Raw genomic sequence first — 22,356 nt, 5'->3', positions numbered from 1 at the left:
GATGCGTAGTTTAAGGGGTTAAGTAAAAAAAATCTTGGTTCTAGGAGAAAAATTATAACTGAAGTGGGAGATGAACTAAAATTATTTTATTTAAAATTTTCGGGAATTATTCTAGTTTCAATTGACAAATCATATTTTTTGTTAAAACCCTAAAAAAATTACTGTATTTTATATAAATATATCTACATCCTTTTTATTATGTTAAAAAAAAAAATTAATCTTCGTATGCAAGATGATGTTAATTACATTTGCTGCTCCAGGTTAAACAAAAATTTAGTTTTTCGCTTAACCATTGATTCTATTTTTAAAATTATTCTTGTTAATAACGCGAGGTTTTTAAAACCATCAATTTCCTTTAAAGTGAGCCATTAAAGAGCTCTTTGTGATGTTCCAGTACCCCACTAGTTGCGGAGAAAGAAAAATGGAAAAAAGATGCCGTAGATGCAGAATATCGTGCTTTTCTTCTTTTTCAAGCCATTGGATTTTCCTCGTTATTCAAGCCAAGGAGCTGGAGTTTCATAAATAGGGGTTTCGGAGAAGGCGATTCTAATAATGTACCTTGTGTTTCGATCTGACTCTATTTTAGAAGTTATGGGTTATTGTATTTCTTAGTATGGGGCGTGATCGGCTCTTACTAGGTTGCTAGATGCCACTGCGACCTGGATCTTTGTATATCACCTTTTACTAGGTTGCAGCTAGATCTGCAACCATGATAAATTTAGATTGTGTTGTTACATTCTTTCAGTAAGCCCAACATTAAGTGCCCCGTACTCAATATAAATATATTTCCTTAGCTTTTTATTTAAGACAATTGCTTAAATAATCGCCTGGATTAGGAATTTAGCAATAATTACCTGGATCGTCGAACGTGACAAGACCAATTCGAACAGCTAAAGCAAAGGACATGGAAAATAATGTCTGAGATAATGATGAACGATGCAGGAACGCAAAAAGATATGTGGCTATAAGACGCGCAATCACATTCCTGGACTTGTTTCTCATCAATCATCAAGGGTGAGCTCAATAATACTTTCAGAAGACTTACAGAAAAAATCTACAAGCTAGGCGACCAAAAAAATGGCAAATAAGGAAAAAGAAAAGAGAAAGTAAGGAAAAAGAAAAGAGAAAGTAAGGAAAAAGAACCCCGAAAAAAAAGTAAAAGGGAAGAAAAAAGAAAATGAATTTGATCATAAATCACATACATAGGTTTGGTTCTCATCAATCGAGGTTAATATTAACAAAATTTTCACAAATGTTAGAAAACCAATCCACAAGCTAGTTTATCTTTATAGAAGTATCGATGAAACCCAATCATATTGCAAAAAGTAAGAAAAAACAAAAAGCCAACGTAAGAAAAAAGAAAATCAAAAAGAAACTCTTTCACCACACTGAGCAAAACCCACTGGCATAGACAACGTATCCACAAGCATGTGAATTTATGGAACAATGGTCAGATCAGTACTCTTGTATGGAAGCAAAAACCTCAACGATTAAAGCAACTTTATTGAAGCGTTAGCCTTGCTAACCACGATCGAGACCGGTCTAGAGCCCCTAGGACAGTTTTACTAACATCAAAGAAGACGGGATTCGTTGCGGCTGAAAATTACTAACCATATCTAAGGTGGATCTACAAGGCAACAAATAATCTGTAAACTTCTCAGTACCTGGAAGCACCTGTGGAGGATATTTTCTGCCGCAAATAAATCTGTATTGCCAATACTAAATTCACAGCAAAAACCAGAGAGTGGCGCGATGAAAACAGTCGCACTATAGTTACACTTGTGAAACAAAACAAAACTGGGCACTACTTTATAACCAATAAAGGATCCCGTGTATAATTTGGTGAGCTGAGCCATACTCAACTTTCAATCGTGATCTTCATGGTTGGTAAATTATAATGAAGACTAGAGACATACATGTTTAAAATTAAAAGAGTTGGAAGCTTGAAGCAGCAGGTTTGCTGCGCGCCTGATAAATGTGACTAAGGTTGTAATGACTTAGTATTCGGGCGCAATATTTAGAAGCAAGTTAGTGCTGATATAGGCTTTTCAGATCAAGTTCTTGTCATTTTAATTTTCCGCTTCTGTAATACAAATATGGCGTCAAAAAAGAAAAGCAGTAAAGACACAGCTGAATCATAGCTTTTTGTGAACAGGGATGACAGTAGTATGGTTGAGGTATTATACAGAAACCTCAAATAGAAATCATTCGCACAAAATAAGCCAATAATATCTAATCATTAAGTATTGTCTAAATATACAATATTTATGTCTGCACTGGTTCCGTTTTTAATTTTGATGATTTTGGCGAAAAAATCTATGCATCTGTGGATAAAAATTGGTAATCAAGAATACTATTCATGGAGGAATCTATCAGAATTGGGCTAAGGAAATCTACGGAGTTTCGATCAAGGAGTCCATCCAGATCTTGGCCACAAAAACCGCCAAGAAGTGGCCCTGGTAATTGACCTCAATTTGTCACATGCTTACAAAAAGAAGCTTGATAGTGTTATTGGCAATAACACGTCCAGTCTCTTGCCAGGAAATAACTTTAAAGAATTTAAGAGCAAAAAACTGATTTTTTCGAAGTCCACCTCCGCAGTTGGCAAATATGTAAAATAAATCTTACAGTTCTCCAGACATAGACGAAGAGAGCAGGCTGAACTTAAGGATTACCCTCAAATCTGTTAATATTTGAATATAATTGCCATCTACGGAAGATTTTTCCGAACATGGTGACTTAGAATAATGCTGGTAAAACTTCCGGAAGCACCGGCAGAGTTATTAGGAAACTCAGCAATATTTTCAATTTATCCCAACAGATTCTGAAGCCGTCTCCTCCGCACCAGGAGGGTGTCAAAACCCCTCACAGTGGCTATTTACATGTTTACATTATATATATCAAAAGCATATCTGCAAACACATACAAGCATAAACAGGCCTAACTGCCAATGACGCCCTCTTGTTAGAGACAAAAAAATAGTTCAAACATATAAACATAAAAAATAAATACAAAAGCTCTTTAAAAAGTATTTAACAGAGACTAGTTTTATTACTATTGATGACCGGGAACAAAATCGACTGTGATGGAGCAAAAACGCATTTTGGAAGAAGGTTGACAGCTAAAGTCTTGCATAAAGCTTCTATTGCTTGGAATGTTAATGAACTAGCTTGGTTATTACCTTCACCGGATTACAATTACAATGGGCTAAGACAACGATCACAAAAAGGAATACGTAGCATTGACTATCGATATTTGACACGGTTAGCAAACTCCGGGAATACTGTTAAAAATTCCAGCTGGCTTACCCCACGCAAAGCAAAAAGTTTATGGTCTTTTCGAGTATGGAAGTCCAAAGCAAGCAGAACGAAATGATATTAACCTACAAAACAGTTTTTGTCTAGACAATAACCATATCATATAATTTAATCTTCAAAATAAAACAACCGTTCCACAACCTATAAACACGTAAACATCGAATAATCAATTTATATAGTTCACTTCCATCCATTTTCCAGATATGAAGTGCAATCAGGTAAGAGATCATTTCATTAACGCTTCAACAACAGCTGGAACATTCAAATTTTTCAAGTCAACATATGTCTGTCCTGTTCCAACGAACACAATTGGCTGTCCTGTAATATACGTCATTGATATGGCAGCACCAACCTACAATATAGAAGTAGTTTGAGATAGGATGCCCATTATTTAATAAGAAACCCAATTGACCATGTAAGTACATAAAAAAGGGGACATTTGTACTCGTACCTCCACCAAAATCTAGAAATCTAGCTAGTTTTTCAGTGTCCCTATATTTTCTAGCATTTACAATATAACTAATTTGTTTTTGTTTTCTTTCGGAAGTTTAAAACCTCCCCAGAGAAACACTTCTATTGCCTTTTATTAGTCAGACCTGAGTATTGTAAAAACTAAATGATAAAAATTGGGAAGCGTAGAAGCTGCAGATTTGCATTTCGACCAGATTTGATTGATGACGACTTTTGTAAACTTGAAGTTTTGTAAATCTTCCCATGAAAGCAATTTTCCCTTATTTATATATATATATATATATATATATATATATATATATATATATATATATATATATATATATATATATATATATATATATATATATATATATATATATATATATATATATATATATATATATATATATATATATATATATAATATATATATATATATATATATATATATATATATATATATATATATATATATATATATAGTACCGAGAGCCACTCGGCTTCACCACCGGGCACCGGGACTCGGCCCACTTCTATATATGGATTATCATTGTCACTTGTCTTCTAAACGCAGACAATTTGAGCTTTTTCTTGATGTCATGACGTCTAAATGGACCTTAAATTAGAAGTAGTGCCCATGTAAAATTAGTTTTTTTTTTCTACTGTACCTTTGAATTCTGCCTCAGCTTGACTTTTGTCATTATGAATGACATATGCAGAACCTTTGTTTCTTTTAATTGTTCAGGCGGTGGGACAAAAACTTGGTTTTCTTCCGAAGATTTATCTAGTCCAGTTTTTTGATTTTCAAAGGTATGGTAGGCATGGATGACCACCTTTCATTTAATTGTTCAGGGGGTGGGACAAAAACCTCTTCTTTTGCCTCGGTTTTTCTTTTGTCATTATCAAAGACAAATAGTCGAATCTTTGTTTCTTTTAATTGTTCAGGCGGTGGGGCAAAAACTTATATTTCTACCAACGATTTATCTAGTCCAGGTTTTTAATTTTCAAAGGTATGGTAGGCAATCATTATCGCTATCATTTTCAATTTGTTTGGTTCGTTTTACCTCAGCTTGTCTTTCGTCATTATGAAATACATATCGCCGAACCTTTGTTTTTTTTTTTTACCAAAGGTACAGTAGGTCTTGATGACCTTATCCATGTCAAAATCCCAAACCCAATCATCATCTCTATCATTTTCAATTTTGACACGTTTCGATTATGGCTGTCCAGGTTGATTTACATTGACTAGCTTACATGCTCGGTGTCGCATGTCTTCTAACCGCGTGTGTCTTTTCTCTTCATTTTCATTTTTGACACGCCGCTGCTTTTCTTCTAACCACGTGTGTCTTTCCTCTTCACTTTCCTTTTTGAGACGCTACCGCTTTTCTTCTAGCCACATGTTTCTCATTTCTTCTAGCCGCATGCTTTTCATTTTGTCTCACTCACATGGTTGGTGTCGTATGTCTTCTAACCGTGTATGTCTTTCCTCTTCATTTTCATTTTTGATACGCTCTGATTGTCATTTTCGCATATCTTCTAACCGCTCGTGTCTTTGCTCTTCATTTTCATTTTTGACATGTTTTTGGATTTTGATTGCTTCAAACAATTTAGCAATGGCCTTTGCTTTAGCTGCCCGTAAAGGTGTTGTCGCAATTGATTGTGCAAATTTTGTTTTTTAGACCTTCCAACAGACATTATATTATATAAATAACTGCTGCGTTGCAAACCCAACAATATTATTTATGCTATGCATGACATCATGTAAGAAAATGCGTATATGATGTCATAAGAAATGCTTATATGATGCACTAACATAGTACATGATCATTTGCAAAAACCAAAATTAAGGCTCTTAAGGAATTTTCTCAGACTTCTAACCTATCTAGATCGTTTTTTTTTTTAGCGAGAACATCCCAAGATACCAATTTCCCTGAAAAAATAAGGACGTATGCACGCTTCTTGAATGTTCATAAATATGACATGACTGATATGTATGTTTATTTTTAAAAATCAAGGCTTTTAACAAATTTTCTCAAACATCTGACCTATATAGATCGTTTTTTTAAGAACGGAAAGTCCCAGGATTCCAAATATATATGTATACAAAAAGTAATAAATAACTATAAAAATATCCAACAGTCTAAAGCAACAGGATAAGAGCCCAGCCTTAAGCAAGCTTCAGAGGTAGGTTGCTGTTCATGAAGGTGCAAAGTTGATAATATCAGTAGCGCCAAACCGAGAGACTAGTCCTCTATAGAACGTGTCAAACAAAGAAGAAACTTACAATACCTCACGTAATACATTCGAAATTGATTCAGATAACTTTCTCGGAGTATAGGCTAAAGACTCGACGCAAAGAGTATAGCGTAGTCGCAAGACATTTTTTCTATTTCCTTTTCTTCTGTGAATAAATCTTGTATTATGTTTAAAGAGAAATTGAAGTATATGCGACACAAGCATAATATGCTTGGTGATTTCTCAACCCCACTTACTAGTACTTGTTTGCTTCAGGTAGCAAGTCATTTTACGCAAATATTATATAGTCTGGGGTCAAGTCATTATACAAATTATAAGACTATATTATATAGTCTTATAATTTGTCCTTAAGTAAAATCCTAGTACTAGAATTTTACAATTAATTAGAAGGCAACTTGTGCCTGAAATATTTTTTAAGACTGAATAAGACCAAGAATTGAATATGGGCGGTGAGACAGTAACACATTTTTTCTCCACTTTTTCGAAAATCGAATTAAAGTCAATGAACTTTGAATATATGGTGCTACAACGAAAAGTCAATTATTCTGATGTATCTATTATTATTGAAATTCCATTTTTTTTACAGTTTCGGTTACTATTGAGCCGTGTCGCTCCTTACTTACAGTTAGTTACCACGAACTGCTTGATGCAAAACAGCTTTTACTACCTGAACGACTGACTTATCAGTGTTTTAAGTTATCTTAAAGGAAGCTTTTCTTTCCTCTTTCCGATTCAGATGTGAAAAGCAAGGGTTTTAAGCTTTTTTAGCATACTAGTACTCTAGTATGCTATTTATTCTGTTCGTTTCCCCGCTCAAAGGAGATCATTTACTCCCCTGTGAGTGGCTCAAATTGACATTTGGCAATGAAATTATCAATTAGGTTATAGCCTCAATAAACAAGCTGAAAAAGCAAAGCCAAATAAAAACTTAAACAAAGCTGGGTAGCTCGGGGGTCAAACTACCATCTACGATAGTCTATCTGCTTCAGGCTAGAGATTCAAGAACATTTACTTTGGCCCTTCCCCTTCCCTTGACAATTTTACCTGGAGAAACAGCCAGGTAGTAAAACAAAGAAGGTTCAATTGCTGTAAATGCTGAACGTTTTAGTATACTGAAATTGTTCCCATAGTCCAAATTGTTTGTAGCTATAATATTCACTAAACGATTTTGACCCAACTTTTGAAAGTTATGAGTTGAGGAGTAGAAATTACCTCTGGAAGGCCAGATTTCAAACAAGTTGTAATAACGAACGATAAGTAAGCAGCGAATCGGCTTTATAGTAACCAGAACCTTATAAAAAGAAGTTTTGATAACAATACTTACATAAAAAGAATTAGCTCTTATGGTGACATCAAATACATAAAATCCACCGAATTTAAATTTTATCATCAAAAGTGCCGAGTATGAGAAAATTTTCCAGGTTTCTGAAAAAGCAGGAAACAACACCAAAAAGATAAGTGATCTTGATTAAAATTACGCAGTCAAGTGTAACTTTTCAGCGGAAATTCTTCACGGGAGGAGGGATACTTGACAGGGGAAAATTATGCGTGGGGGGAATTTTTAAGGAGGGGGAATCGTCATGACATCATTAAAAACAGTGGCCTAAAATGACATTTATTTCCGATGTTGATATTTTATGTGATTTCAATTTAACTTAGATATTATCAATCACTATAAAAAAATTTTGTACAAGAATTGACGTATTCTCTAGTTTCCTTTAGACGTCATTTAGGTTGCGAAAGATAAGACAGATGTTTTGTTTTATCCGAGTTGTAAGCTGAGTCGAGCGCAGGTTTTACTTTTCTTTATTTAGTTAGAACTCACCTTATCATCAATACTGTCAAACTTGGTAAGGACAATACCATCAACTAGATGGGGTTCCTTGGCAGGGGAAAAGTCAGAAAGTGCTTGATTAATTTTAACCAACTGATCTACAGCTTCGTTACCAACTAATGCTTCACCAACACACAAAACAAGATCAGGCCCATTGACAGTGATTAGCTAAAAGAAAATGAAATATTTTGAAATCAGAATTGGAGAACAGGTAGCCTAAAGCCCTTGATGGGCCTCGTATATTCTTTCTGTTAAATGAAACTTGTTAAAATAATTAACGATAAAATAAAAGCTCTATTAGAATTTGAACATACACCAGATGCTTACCCTATCAGAGTTTTTTGTGTTCTAGAAACAATTATTCAGGCTTCAGAATTTCAAACTATAACAAAATAGCTTTTTGTAAATAGCTGTTGCAAACTATAACAAAACAAGGCACGCCCGCCTATGGTCTTAAAAAGGTTGACCAAGAATTTAGAATTGACATAGGACCATGAATTTGCTTGAAATAACTGGCAAACAATCGTTTAACCCGTCTTGGCTTTTTCTCTTTCTACAATTAGCCATGTCTTGATGCAACCAACTGCAAAATACTTGATAACTTCAATTCAAAATCCACGGATTTTGATACTTGATACTTCAAATTCGTAATCGGCAGATAGTGTAACAGAAGTCATATTAGAACTAGCAAGAAGTGCCTAAAAGAACAATTTCAAGAAATCACGACTTCTTTTGCCATACCTTGGGCAGTTTTGTCACCCGCAAGACTTTCACTTGTCGCTTTCACTTTTTTGCTAATTTCCAACATATAAGAGTTATACTTAAACAAGTCTTTCATCCTTCCTTCTTCTTTATATATTTTTACTGTGCTTTGTTTTTTTAAAAATCGTAAAATTGATCTTTTTTGCTGTTTTATTTCTTTCCTACCTCAAAGATTTCCAGACAGTTTTATTTTCGGTTGCATGGTTTTATCCATTACTATTTTTTAATTTATAGGTAAAACCTGCAGTGTAAATTTTCCCTAAAATGATAATTGCATACATGTATCTTACATTCGGTCGATTCTAAAGAGGGTAATATAATTCTAAACCTATACAGATACGAAATTTATAAAAGAACAGAAACACAAAATAAATAGCGTAAATTGATTTTGACTTTAAAATGGCCAGAATACCGTTTTGGAAGGGCTTCAAGATATTTATACTCATGGCTCACAATTTGCCTTGGGTAAAATGTAAAAATTTTGAAAGAGTCGCCATCTCCAACTACTAAAACTGTCAACCTCTTCAAAGTTCATTCAGGGTTTCGTTTGCCTTTCCCTGCTCTTCGTTCGGCCCTAGATGGTTAGCCGAAAAGGACGATCCTCGGCAATCTATCATCCTTCAGCCACAAAAAAAGGTCTTAGCCATCACAACCTTACTTTCATCATAGTCCTAGAAAGTTACATAAAACCATATTTTTCGTGCAGTTTCCAGTTTGAAATACGGTCAGCCAAACAGGTAGCAAATCTTCCTCCGTTTTTCGGAGCGCCCATACTTCAGAACCATACTTGACCCTGTCATCACTGTAGCTTCCTGTATTTTAATCTTGGTTCACAGAATTATCTTCATATTCTTCCAAACTTTTTTCAACTGTGGAAAACAACAACAAAAAAATACCCTGGGCATTGGCTATTCTACTCTAATTCTCCTACGCATCTCTCATTTTAACTAATAATACCACCCAGGTACCATTTAATAAAGCTACCCACTAGACCGATCTTCTCGTTACCACAAAAGTTTATGATCTTAATACTGCCTTTTCTGCAGACTAGATTAGAAGAGACATAAATATTCTGCAGTTTTTAGAATGCCCCACTATCTCTGGGATTAAACCATGTATGTTTTATGTCAACCAGGATACCTAATTTATTATTCCCACCAATTGATATTATTTTTTCACTTTGCAGTGCAGTAAGTACATCTGTCATACCTAATGATTTATCTGATCACTGCATAATTATGGCTTAATTTCCCTACCTTTCCTGTATAATGGAAAAAGTCAAACAAAGCGTAGAGACTTGTCGCGAAAAATTCTTTAAATTAAAAGAAGGGCTTGGTGACTTCGAGTAGAGGTCAGTATTCAATGAAGAGAGTCTAAACGAATCCATAGATAAGTCTTATAACATATTGATAGGAAATCTTGATTTATTTTGCCCAGTATAGAAATCCGAGAGGAAAGAGACATGCTCCAAGAAAACCTTGGATAAATAAATTATTCTTGGGATTTATATATGAATATTTTTTTTTTATGTAGAATCAGAGCGAAAGTATCCCACAGAAGTAAATACAATAGATTTAGAAAAATGAAAGAAGTCTGCTGATACGGCTCCTCAGAGAGAGCGAGTGATTTTGTTTACGAGAAATAGTTTTAAAACTATGATTCCCCCCCGGAAAACTGGGGGGTTGATTAAGTATAAAATTTGAGAAAAGAAAAATTTGTTACATCCTGAGTTGCTATTTCATATAAATAGTAAAGAAGTTAGAGGACCTAAATCTGTTACTAAGACGCTTAGCGATTACTTTGCTGGTGCTGGATCATCTATCATTTAAGCAGCAGATGTTTCTTCTCGTAGGTGGCATAAACAGTATTTTCTTCTTACTGAAGGTAAGAGCATACTTCTGATCACAGTTACTTTTTCAGAATTTCAAGAGGTTATTAAAATATAAAAAAAGTAATTGACTGGGATGTGATGAACTTTGAACAAAGTTGGTAATGAGTATGCCAAGTGTGATTTTTCAACCACTTGTCATATTTTCATTTTTTTTATTTATTCGGGTATATTTCCTAACAGAGTTCCTGTTACAATTTTATCGCCATTATCCAAGGTATTCGAAACAATTTTAAAACAAAGGATTTCGATAATTTGGAAAAAAAAAATATTTATCAAATATCAATTTCGAGGCATATCAATTTATTGCAAGCCATTCGACACAAAAAGCAATTGCAGTTCTTTTATTAGAAATAAATGTTCACTTAAATAGCAATTTTCTTGTGTCTAATGTTTTCTATGATGTTTTAGAAAAGCATTTGACATTTCAAATCATGAAATTCTTTTTGATAAAATGAAAAATTCAGGCATATGAGGGAAATTAATAAAAACAGTAAAATTAAACCTGGATGGACGTAAAATTACGATAGAGGATGATGAAAATCCGTCTAATTTCAACAGCCTTAAAGATGTTGGTGTCCTTCAAGGTTCAGTATTAGAACAGCTTTATTTTTGAAAACGAAGTTTGCAGGAAAATATTGGCCTTGTAATTATATTTGTATAAGACATGGCTATACCAATTAAAGGGAGGGAGTCATCTACATTGATTGAAAATTTGGTTACGACTGTTACTTTAAATCGATGGTTTGTTTCCAATAATTTAGTACAAAATTTTACAGAAACTGAATTGATGGTTTTTATTTGTTCGAAACGTGCTACTAGAGAAATCCCTTGTCCGGAGCTTCAGGTTTGTGAGCATAAAATGTCCGGAGGATGTCATCATATCGTTATTTAAGAATTTCTCTGGACTCCCTTTTGTTATTTCAAAATCATATTGATCATTTACTGCTAAAACTTTCTTAAAATATTGGGTCAATGTATTGTTGGAACAAAAAATTCCTTCTACGTCAAAAAAATGATTTCCTACTGTTCAATTGCTTCTTAACTGAATTACTGTGCAAATGTTTATCTTAATATATCATATTTTGTGAGTGTTTGTGTGTCCTATTTTACCGTCCTCATGTTGAGATGGTCTTCCATGCCCCTCGTGCCCAGAATTTCTTTGTTTTTAATGTTTTTGTTGTAGTTTTTTGGCTAAACAAGATAATTTTGACTATTATTATGATTATGACGAGATGTATCTTCTTTGTAGGTCTTATTATTTATATGGTTAACTTTGCGAGCTCTGCCCTCCGTTGGGGATTATTTTTATTTTTAGTTTTTAGTTTTAAGTAAAATATATAAAACAGTGAAACCAAATATATCGACTTCTCCCTCACTTATTCCTAGTCTTAGCAACTAAGCCTTTGTACCATTAATTTTTGAACCTATTCTTGCACCCCCGAGCCCTTGAAACCTCCAACAGCCCATTCGTTTTACGAATATTTTTTATCTAGGACGCTCATATAATCTGAACAATCTAAGTCAAGGAGAGCCTTGCCTTCCGATTTGATTTCATGCTTTTTTATACCCAATATAAATGGGAATAGAACACAAATTTGCTTAACTCCTGATTTAATACAAAAACCAGCTACCACCATCATTTCCTTCTCCTTAACCGCAGCAATATTATTCTTGAACATAGCAGTAATCGCTTTAATATATTTATCTGATATTCCATACAAAGATAGGACCTTCGCTAAAGCTCTTCTAATACTGAATCAAACGCTTGCTCATAATCTGTAAAACTGAGAACCAAAGACGTTTCATGACTCACACACTTCTCATTTATTAACCTAAGAGTGAAAGTTTGGCTGACGCATCCTCTACCCTTCCTAAAACCACGCCGTCCTTTTCTCAAAACTGTATCTATAGCATCTCTAAGTTTAAAAAGACCATCATACAAAGTAATTTCTTTCCTATGGAAACCAGGCTAATGCCTCTATATTTGCCACAATCACTTACGTCACCTTTTCTTATGAAAAGGTTCAATTAAAGCTTTCGTAAAATCGCTAGGCACTTCCCCTTTTTCAAAAATCATATTCATAATTTTAAGTATTTTATCTCTAACTTTAAAACCACCATATTTAGAAAATTTATTAACCACACTGTCGGAATTTGAGACCTTACTGTTTCTTAATCGTTTTATAAGTGTCTCTAACTCTTCTTTGCAAAATAGATCTTCCTTCACATCCAAAGTCTCACAAACTTTTTCATTCTTTTCCAAATATTTTCCTATAGCTTTACCCCAGTTTAACACATTCTCAAAATATTCAACCCGTTTCTCTTTAACACTTCCCTTCATATTAATTAAGAATTTAACATCTTAACTGGGACAAGTCCCAACTGACTACTTCCTCTCAATGTTTTAACACGCAAATACAATATTTGCTATTATACCGTCTGGCTATGTCTTTAAGACATTTGGTAATTATATCAATAGCGTCCACTTCATACCTTCTGAATTTATACTTTAGTGTATTCTCTACTTCCCTTAATTTCCTCTTATTCTTATATGATATATGATACTTGTATCACTAATATACGTCTTGTACAAACCCCTCCTCTTTTCTACCAAGCTTAAAGCGTTTTCGCTAATATTTCTAGCTGCTTTTCAAACTTGCTTCCCTAGGACGCCATCTGGTACTTTGCAAACTACTTCCTAAATACTCCATCCCTACTCTAAATTGTCGAATCTTGAACTCTTCAGTTTCACATTCAACTGCTCCTACTAATTTCTATTCGACTTTTAATTCTGGAGTGTACCAACACCATGGCTTCCCGGAAAGTAAGCACCCTTCTTAAATTTCAGTTTAAAATTAAGTCTAGAAGCTATTACATGGCGATCTTGAATTCTAGCATCAATGACATCTCTCCTGTGCAACCTAGTATCTTGCATCCGTCCTACCCCTTTTCCAGCAACAAGAGTCGACGTTTTCACAAGTAGTCTCAAGTCTATTACCTCCAACTCATTATAAAACCAAGAAGAATTATTAATCAGAATCCAGTGCAATGCTATGCCGTTGACTAGGCTGTAATTTCCTCAAGGGACACCACTCCTCAGGAGAACCCTGCACTTTCTTTTGAGGTCACGGTTCTGGTTAGGCAAACTAATGAAAGATCCACCCTGATGCAACTATGAGGCCAGGCAAGCAGGGTACCCCATTCTGCGATAAGGACGGGGGAAGTAGATTAAGACAAAGACAAAAGCCCATGCCATTTAAGAGCACTGGAACGACTGATTGAGAGGAGGATCTAATATTAGTACTTTGGCATTATATTGAACCAATATTATTTCGGTGTTCGGACACTAACTACTACAAAAGCCAAACTTTGTTCACGTTTGTTTAGACAATTGCCGAAGTGCCTCAGAAATATTTGATTCCCTTACAAAGAACATAGAGACGAAAACTCAACTCACTTTCTTTTGATTCATTTGTCTAAGCCTTAGCCAGAAATTATATTTCTTATTGAAAATCGATCCTAGAGCTCAGACATTTCACTCGGGAAGTGTGCATACCAAAGTTACTTTTTCTGGCTTTGGTCTTTTTAAAAGTGAATCTCCAAACTAAAACTGGTATTCGAAACAGCCATAATAGGCCCGTAACACAAGCAGATTATAAATTCTCTTGTATCTAGAACAAAGATATAACAAAGAAAAATTCATGACAAGCCGACAATGACACAAAAAAATTCAAAAGAATTAAGCTTTGGCTAAGGCAGAGTGAACAGGATTTGAAACCAATTGAAGTTTTCAATCAAACATCTTCCTAAAACCAAAATATATCTGTCTTTTAAAATAAAAACAGAACATTTTTGCCTTTTTTTAAGGGGGGGGGGGGCGAATCGTATAAGTAGGAATACTCTCAACGCATCTACCTTCTAGAATCAGAAAAAATATTATATATTTCTGAGGTTTTTTATGCGAGATTGTATGCAGGGATGTACAAAAGGTGGCGAGACTGGTGTCTTCCAAGGAAATGTTTAGTTAAAAACAATCATTATTCATAGTTTTCACTTGTTTTGTTTTGTCTCACAAATTTGTATTGAGAAATACGTCTAAAACCCCGCTAAAGATCCTTTTCTGTTAATTAATTTCGGTTCAAAACACAGCAAACATAATCTGTTTCCTCTAACATAACATATTTAAACTAATATTATCATCTTCTGACGGAACTTCAAATCCTTATCCGGATAATAGACTTCCGTTTAAGATCCAACAGTAAAGACCGAAGCTCTTGCTAAGAATATCGAGAATGCCCATAAGAAGCAACAAGATAAACCTTTAAAGGGTCCTTTTGCCCTTTTTGGCAATATAGTTGATAATAATACAATCTATATTTCAAGTTAATACCGTAGCACTGGCTGTTTGGAAAGATCCACACTTATACTGCTTTTATTTTAGAGTTCCTTGACATCTTGAAACGAAAACACAACGAAGTTATAATCAAAGTTAGTTGCATTTTCTTCTAACTTATTAATACTGGAGTGATTCTACGAAAATTTGAACCTCCTCGATTGAGGTTCGACGTTTTCATAAGAAAACACTTAAAATAAAAGATAAAAGCGAAGAGTGAAGCTCTGAGTAGATTGGACTAGCGGAAGAGTGTGGCCAACTGTTTTCATCACAAACAGCTTGGTGATACGAAAAATTGGCGGTAGCCCTAGTAAACTCTTTTTAAGGAAATATATACAGTTGCATGGCTCTACGAGCTCTTTAACAAATTACATTCTGTAAATGAAAATGACAATAGAAAAACTACATGCTCACCTTAGCCAGCGCCCTCATAAGAGGTTCGTTATCCTGCATACGACCGGCAGTATCAACCAGGACAACGTCACGCTTTGTTTCTCGTGCATACTTAATAGCTTCAGCAGCAACTCCAGCAGCATCTTTACCTGTAAACGAGAAAAAAAGAAAGGAAGAAAAATACATTTTAAAATTAAGTACTAAAAAGCAAGACTATCTCCTGTTTCCTTCTTGACGACTTGTTTAGGTACATTTCGCCATCTAAGGAAATTGTGTTTCTCATCCAAAGTTGGCAATGTTATCTAAATACATTTAATATTATTTTTCGAAACCTTCTGAATTTCAAAAACGTTAGTACTCTACATTCTTAATGTCAGATATTATTTGCTGTAGAAGTTTTCAATCGAACAGAACATTCGATATAAATTGATATAGCAGAAATTATTTTAGAATAAGTTCATTTTTACGATCCAGTCACTTTAATAGTTTTATACTCTCCACCTTCTTATTGGAAAAGTTGTAGCCAATCACCAATTTGGGGCCTTCACTTCGAAGGGTCTAAAGCCTATTGCATCATTTGCGCTTTACTAAAAAAAAATACCTTACAAATTTCATTTTGTGTTTATAACACTGAAAAAATGACATAAAATAAGAAATAAAATCATGAATTGCTGAGATTCCAGGAATTAATATAATTATATAAAAAATATTCAGTTTATTTTAATTATTTTTTTCCAGTTATTTTGATGATTATTGTTATTTGCTTTTTAATTGTCGTTGATGTTCTGAAAAACTATAGCACACTGTTCAAAATACATAAAGTTTGTAATGAAATGCAATTAACGCAATAGGCTTTAGAGCTGTAACGGTTAGGGAGGGAGAAGGGGACAGTAGCCATACTCCCATTTGTAGTAATTTTTGTTCGTCTTATTTAAACTTGAATACGTAATTTGATTCTGGACGTTTTAAGATTTATTTATTCATCTATATCCGTTGTGATTGTTTGAACGACCATTTATTTTTATTTCTGTACACTTTGTGTTTGAATTATCATCGTACTTTATTTCTGTTGGTCTCACGTTTAATATAACCCTTTACTTTTCATTGAAAACTACTTTTTTTTTTTTTTTAATTGTAAAATAAGATAAATGATCTTTTTTTTTGTTTCGTTAGTCCAAAGCTGAACCTTTTCTTGTGAAAACTTTCGCAATCTGTTATCCAATTGTTCACAGCCAATGAACTACACGACTGATTTCCCTATTACCCTGTCCCTTTTCTAGGACAGCCACAGGGCACAATACTTGCTCAACCTCCCTTTCTTTTCATGGTACCAGTGGCACCAATTGGAGGAAAGAGGGGACAAGAGAAGGCACATGTTCCTTCCCCTCAAAATCTCCTCAAGATTCGGATGAACACTTATATTTAGAGAGGAAAGGTATTTTCACTGAAAAAAAAATGGCTCCATCTCTAGATTTGGAAAATACATTTCACCCCCCCCCCTCTAAATTTTCATGCATCGACGCCCCTGCGAGATACATAGCCTAACCCCCCCCCCCCCCACCCCCTAATATTCCATATAGATGGGGAAACAAACTGATGCAAGATCAATATTTAAAGTTTCCAAATAAAACCAAATGAGCATCCTAGAAGTGGCTACAAAATATAACTTTGAAATGGTAGACCCTCATTTGTTAATCCTATTTATTTATTAATTCTGTTTAAATGGTCACTGAAGGACGTTTGTCCTGCGTGGCAATGGTCTTAGTCAATGTCCAGCGTGGCAATGGTCTTGAGATCAAATCAATCTTCCTTAGGAAAAGAAGAATCAAGTTTCTAAACTCAGATCCTTCCATTACAGAATTTGAAGATATTGAAGTAGCTTCATTCTATATTTTGCAAACCATTTTAATAATTCCTTATAAGCCCCTGTCCCTAATTAAGCAATAACATAACCCTTTTTGCTATTTTTTTTGCATTTTTTCTTTTCTGTTTGTATATGCTTTTCAGCGATTTTCGTATAGTTTTCGATAAAAATCTTGGATCTTGCATATTGTTGGCTGTTTTAATTTTTCATTTATAATTTGCTTTATTAGGTTGCAATTGTTTATTATTTTTTAATGAACAGCTAATTAAGACTAATAACTTCTTTACTTGCTTAAGCTCTATATTTACATTTTAAATTGCTTTTTTGCCTAATTAGTTTTTACTTATTTATTTATTTTTCACTATGAAGACAAAATTTAGCATTCAAATGTCGTGACAGCCATTTTTTTAAGTGTGTCTGTCTAAAGTTAAGACACGGAATAAAATGCTAAGTTCTAAAAGAAAAGAGCAACATTTCCAATTTCATTTGTCGATTTTCATTTAGTTTCTGGATTGGAAAAAAAATAAACAGAAAGTAAGGAGCAGCACTAGAAATTAAAACGAACAGAAATTATTCGGTATATATGAGGGCTTTCTCAATCTTTAGCTCTTACCACTGAAGTTTTCTATTATTTTTAAAAGAACTTCTTATTCTAATTAAACAACCCTTGTGCTCCAGGAGTAGTTCTTAAAGAATTGGGACAGAAAGTCAAACTTTTGGGTATAGTGATAGATATTGAGGACCGAGCGGCCCGCCTCATATACGGGATGATTTCTGTACGTTCTAAGCTTTAATGCTGCTCCTTACTCTCAGTTGGAAAAATTTGTTCTTCATATTTAATTTCTGGTCGTTTTTCAATTAATGCCAGGAAATCCACTAACAATGGCGGTTTTAGGCCTGGGCAGGGGGGAGGAGGAGCTGCTGCCCTCCCCCAGTTTTTCTGACATTAAATTCCTTTTATTTTATATTTTTACATTCCTATTAAGGTACCTTGCCTACAATTACAACTGTCACCCCCCCCCCCATAGGAAGTACTCCTTCACGAAAAGTTATTCTTGCTTAACATCCCACCCCCTCTCCGGAAAATATTTCTCGGATATTTTTATCTTCGCTGAAAATTCCCCCCGGAAAGCTTCTCTCGCGGATGATTCCGTCTGAAAAATTTTCTTGAACCCCCCCCCCCCCCAAAAAAAAAAAAAAAATTTTCTCACACAGAAGATTCTTTCATGGAGAATTTACCTCGTGGAAAATCCCCATCCCAAGCGGAAAAAGCTCCAGAAAATCCCAAAATCTCAACCCCACTGAAAATTTCCCCGGAACACCTCTACATATAAAATTGAGTTACAAAAGAGAAACTAAAACAAATAAAAGGAACTTGGCACAGGAGTTCTTGTAAATTCCCGCCTTATACAATTTTCCCTGGAAAGGTTACCCCCGGAAACTCCTCATTTCACGGAATGTCCCCCCTCTCCAAAAAGTGTATCTACACTTCCAAATAACAAGTACTACATGTAAACAAGAGACAAATTTCCTAACTTACAGCCCTTTCCCCCCGGGGCTGTGGGGTCATGTCATCCCCGAAGGCATAGTCATTGGACTTTTCAACTTAGCTAAACCAAGTGGCTATCTCGAAATTTTTATCGAACGACTTTAGTGAAAAAGGGGCGAGGGAGGGGGGTTAGTTACCCTCCAGTCTTTTTTGACCAGTTGAAAAAATTACTTTTTAATTTCTGTTCAAACAAAACCTTTCCTGATCTTCTAGGACCATTGGTACGATACGCTCACCGTAAAAAAAAAAAAAAAAAAAAAAAAAAAAAAAAAAAAAAAAAAAAAAACCATTTAAAATGGTTTTTATTCGTAGAGAACTTTTATTTCTATTCGTAGAAAACTTGCTAGGAGAATTTTTATTCGTAGAAAACTTTATTGCAGAAAGAAGAATAACCAAAATTGAGGTTCATGTTCTAAACTATATGTTTAGATATAGATTAAGGATCTTTAGATAAAGATCTATATAAATCCAAAGATAAAAAAAAAAAAAAATAAAAAAAATATTCAGTTCTAAACAGGATTTACCATATCCTTTTTCGTAAAGTTGTACTATATCTCTCCCATACTTTTTTTTTGTGTGTCTCATTTTCTTCGTGATGAACGGCACAAAGATGATGAACATGGGTTTTCAACTGTTCCACGGCACCAGCACGGAATGTATCACAAGCAGCAATCAAAACACTAAACTCATTTTCCAATAGCCAGAAACATATCTATGAAAAAAAAAATCCATCAAATACTTTGAATATGCAACTAGGAAAAAAAGAGATAGGGAGATGTGGGGGATATAAAAAGGGAGGAATGGAGAAAAAATGAGAAGAATCTGGGGAGAGAGACAAAGGTGGGGGAGAGGGAGATAGAAAAAAGGGGAAAAGAAAGCGAGAGGAAAACATAGAGGGAGAAAGAGGAAACAAACTACAACAGGATACACACACACACATAAGAAAAAGCTACGAAAAATCAATTTTACTGATAAAACAAGACGATGACATTACTGAGCCTTGAATAACCTTATTTTGATTTTTTCCTTCTCACGGTTTTTTTTAAATGGAAACTCAAATAGACTTAGTAAAGAAATTTTACTAATGAGTATCCTCCTTAGTAAAATATATAAAAAAAAATCATAAAAATTAACATTACCCTACTACAGGGGCGGGGGTAAGGATAATTCTCGTCTTTAAGGTCGGCCCGAAGGATCAAATCTAGACAGGGAGCAAGTTTTGGAAATAATAATAAAATTTTGTAGCCTTTCTTTATCCCACGCGACAGAAAAATACTCGTATACTCCCCCCTAAGAGTCATATTGATAGATAGCACCACGAGATTTTGGCGGTTTTTGGTGCAAAATTTCAAGAAAAAGGTAAAATGACAAGTCCATTAAATTACCTTTGCAAGATTAGTTGACTTTCCAACGCCATTGACTCCACAAAACGTAATTACGTACGGTTTATTTTTGCTTTTGGCATCTGCCACATCTCGAAGGACATTAACACGACGTCTCGGTGACAAAATTTTGGTCAAAGACTCTTTTAAGGCAGCTTTCACGACAGAAGACAGCGTCTCAAAAGTCCCGAGGCTCTGAAAAGTAGAATAGGTTTGATCAAGATAGCTTTAACAAGAAACACACTAACACGGTATTAGTAAAACAATAAATGTACAACTTTCATGGATGTACGTGGACCAAAATAACCAAGAAAAACTCGGAATAACAGAACTGAAAGCCAAAAGCAAGGACAAACGGAGGAAGGAATAGAAAAATTCTACTTATTTTGATTTTTATCTTGCATTATCTTGGAAAACTATTCCTATTAATTTCTATTTTTGAATCTGCCGTATGGAAGAAAAATCAGTTGGTAGTATATGTCTGAAATTCATTTAACCCAGCTAGATAATCAGGACTTCGAAAGTACACCATAAAAGAATCACCAAACTTGATTAGCGTAAAAGATGTACATCAATTAAACTGGTTTTCAAGATATTATTGGCAATTATTGCTAGGAATATTCTTTTTGTTCCTTTTAACAAAGGGGAAAAGAAAGGAAACGTGTCTTGTTAGATAAATTAATTAAAAAAACCTTTTCCCCAAAATAAGTTTTTCCAAAAAAGCAAAGAACTCCATTAAACGAAAAATGAACAAAAAAAGAAACAAATAATCTATCAAGCATACAACTACCACAGATCAGTATCAATAAATAAATGTAACCCAAAACAAACAAAAATAAAAATAAAGAACAGTCAAACTCAAAACGAGCAGAAATTAATATGAGTAGGGTTCTAAACCCCTATACTTTCTAAAAGCCAGAATACAACTTGTACTTTACTAAAAATAAAATTCAAATTAAATTAATTGAATAACATTCAATTGAATTTACTGGAAAAATGTGCATTGTCAGTTTAATATACATATACTGATATTTTTTCCTTAAAATCTTAATTAATGTTTGATTTCTTAAAGTTATAAAAATTAAAATATTTAAAAGAATTTTTCAGTAAAGTAAAAATTATATTCTGGATTTTAGAAAGAACAGGGGTTTTGAACCCTACTTATATTAGTTTCTACTCGTTTTGAGATTGACTCTGTTATTTACTTTAATTTCTGTTTGTTTTGGGTTTCATTTATTTATTGATACTGAATAGTGAAAGTTGTATGCTTGGTAGATTATTTGATTCAATTTTTGCTCATTTTTGGTTTAATGGAGTTCTTTACTTAAAAAAAACTTATTTTGTGGAAAAAGTTTTTTTTTTAAATTAATTTATGTTCTTTTTATATTGATATAGACTTTTCCAATGAAAAAGACTGAGCCTCTTCTAAACCTTTAATACCCCCTGGGCATAACTCTCAACCCTTGCCCCTATTCTGTGGAGTTTGTTTCAACCCCAAAAGCCTTGTTACATAATATTTAGACTATTTTGAATAGAATGGCTATCTCAAAATTTCTATTAGATGCATTTCGGGACAATTCGACGTGTGTATGCGGGGGGGGGGGGATAACTGCTCTCCGATCACTTTGACTCAAAAAGAGCACTAGAGCGTCTAATAACCAATCCAACGCTTTCTATAAAAACCTTATATGCCCCAAGGGAATAACTTACAACTCTTGCCCTGAGGGCTGGGGGGATTTGTTATACTCAAAGACCCAATTTCCTGACCTTTCAAATACGTTGAACAAAATGGCTATCTCGAAATTTTGATTGGAAGTGTTTGGGGAAATGGTGGGCGTGGGGGGGGGGGGGATTTGCCCTCTGACCACTTTCGATTAATAAGAAAAACACTAGTACTCTCAATTTCCAATCAAATGAGCCCTTTTTGAAGTTTCTACGACAACACTTTCTATAAAAACCTTGTTTGCCCCCAGGGCATAGCTTACAACCCTTGCCCTGAGGGGGCTCTGAGGGGGTTATCATCCTCAAAGACCTAATTTCCAGAACTTTCAACTACGTTAAACAAAATGGCAATCTCAAAATTTTGATTGCATGTGTTAGGGGAGATGGTGGGCGTGAAAGGGCGGTTAGTTGCCCTCCAATCACTTATAACTATTAAAAAGGGCACCATCCCTTTCAATTTCCAATCAAATGAGCCCTTTTTGAAGTTTATACGACAACGCTTTCTATAAAAACTTTATATGCCCCCAGGACATAGCTTAC

At 34.3% G+C, this 22,356-nt stretch overlaps 1 pseudogene across 1 annotated transcript in view; it reads right to left on the bottom strand.

The window, feature by feature from the left end:
* Positions 1-3,410: 3,410 nt before the first annotated feature.
* LOC148956811 (signal recognition particle receptor subunit alpha-like) overlaps positions 3,411-22,356 on the bottom strand; it is an 86,171-nt pseudogene continuing 67,225 nt past the window's right edge. The window contains exons 9-13 of the transcript XR_016141986.1: positions 20,098-20,289; positions 19,237-19,424; positions 15,321-15,448; positions 7,852-8,028; positions 3,411-3,669 (exon numbers count right to left, since the gene is read on the bottom strand). The product of XR_016141986.1 is annotated as a signal recognition particle receptor subunit alpha-like (transcript). The remainder of the gene's footprint in view (positions 3,670-7,851; positions 8,029-15,320; positions 15,449-19,236; positions 19,425-20,097; positions 20,290-22,356) is intronic.

Source organism: Artemia sp. Qi Xiang Cuo, chromosome 1 (assembly GCF_049724085.1).
Source record: "Artemia sp. Qi Xiang Cuo chromosome 1, ASM4972408v1, whole genome shotgun sequence".
NCBI lineage: Eukaryota > Metazoa > Arthropoda > Branchiopoda > Anostraca > Artemiidae > Artemia > Artemia sp. Qi Xiang Cuo.
Note: the sequence above shows the minus strand (reverse complement) of the source record. Positions and strands in the feature narration are given on the sequence as shown.